General features: G+C 28.6%; 1 non-coding gene across 1 annotated transcript; it reads right to left on the reverse strand.

The window, feature by feature from the left end:
- Positions 1-273: 273 nt before the first annotated feature.
- Trnas-aga lies at positions 274-355 on the reverse strand. Its single transcript has one exon. It is a non-coding gene; the product is annotated as a tRNA-Ser (tRNA).
- Between the last annotated feature and the right edge of the window lie 555 nt (positions 356-910).

Raw genomic sequence — 910 nt, forward strand, 5'->3', positions numbered from 1 at the left:
AAATTTTTGTCAGCATTATATTTTAATCTTATACTTAATGGTTGTTTGAATGTATTTTTTATTATGTCCATAATACTTATTTAAGTTATATTTACATTAAAACAATATTCATGACTCGTATAAATTTTTTATATACAATCTCTATTAATATATTCTAATATTTTGAAAATAAAGATGATCTAATATAAAAAAATACTTTGTGAAAGAAGTATTATTACAAATACAAATAGTAACGAAACAAAAAAATAGCCATGTAGGACGCAAAAAGTTTTGCGCAGTCGGTAGGACTCGAACCTACGCTCCCAGAGGGAATCTGATTTCTAGTCAGACGCCTTAACCACTCGGCCACGACTGCTCGTGTTGATCACCACAAAAATAAAGCAATATCAATTCTCATAAAATACATTGATTTTATTCTGCAAATTTAAGTAATTAAACAATATCATTGGCCAACTCCAATTATTAATTCTCCATTACCTTTATGAATATTTACCTTCTCTATAGTATTATTATCACAATGTATATGCTTTGTCACAAGCGAAACTTCTTAGCATCTCTGTATTAAAACTGAATTAAGTTACTGTACTGACAGTATTCAATATTCATATTTGATGAAACATGTCAATTCAGGTTAAATATATCATTCATAAATTTTAGACTGATCCTATCTGGGTTCTCAGTAATCCTATCAAATGATACTAATAAATTGATTCCCATTTTTGTTCTAATATTCCACTTTCATTTCTCGAAAGTTGATATGGAATGAGGTCTATGACGTCGATTTCCCAAAACATAGACATTAAGTTTTTGAAACCTTTAACATCTTGTAACCGTATAATTTTTAAATGTTATGTTTAAAGTTTGTTCAAGAGAAGGGACGTGTAAAATTGAAAAATGGGACCGCTGTGAA

This window comes from Homalodisca vitripennis, chromosome 5, assembly GCF_021130785.1.
Source record: "Homalodisca vitripennis isolate AUS2020 chromosome 5, UT_GWSS_2.1, whole genome shotgun sequence".
In the NCBI taxonomy this organism is placed as follows: domain Eukaryota; kingdom Metazoa; phylum Arthropoda; class Insecta; order Hemiptera; family Cicadellidae; genus Homalodisca; species Homalodisca vitripennis.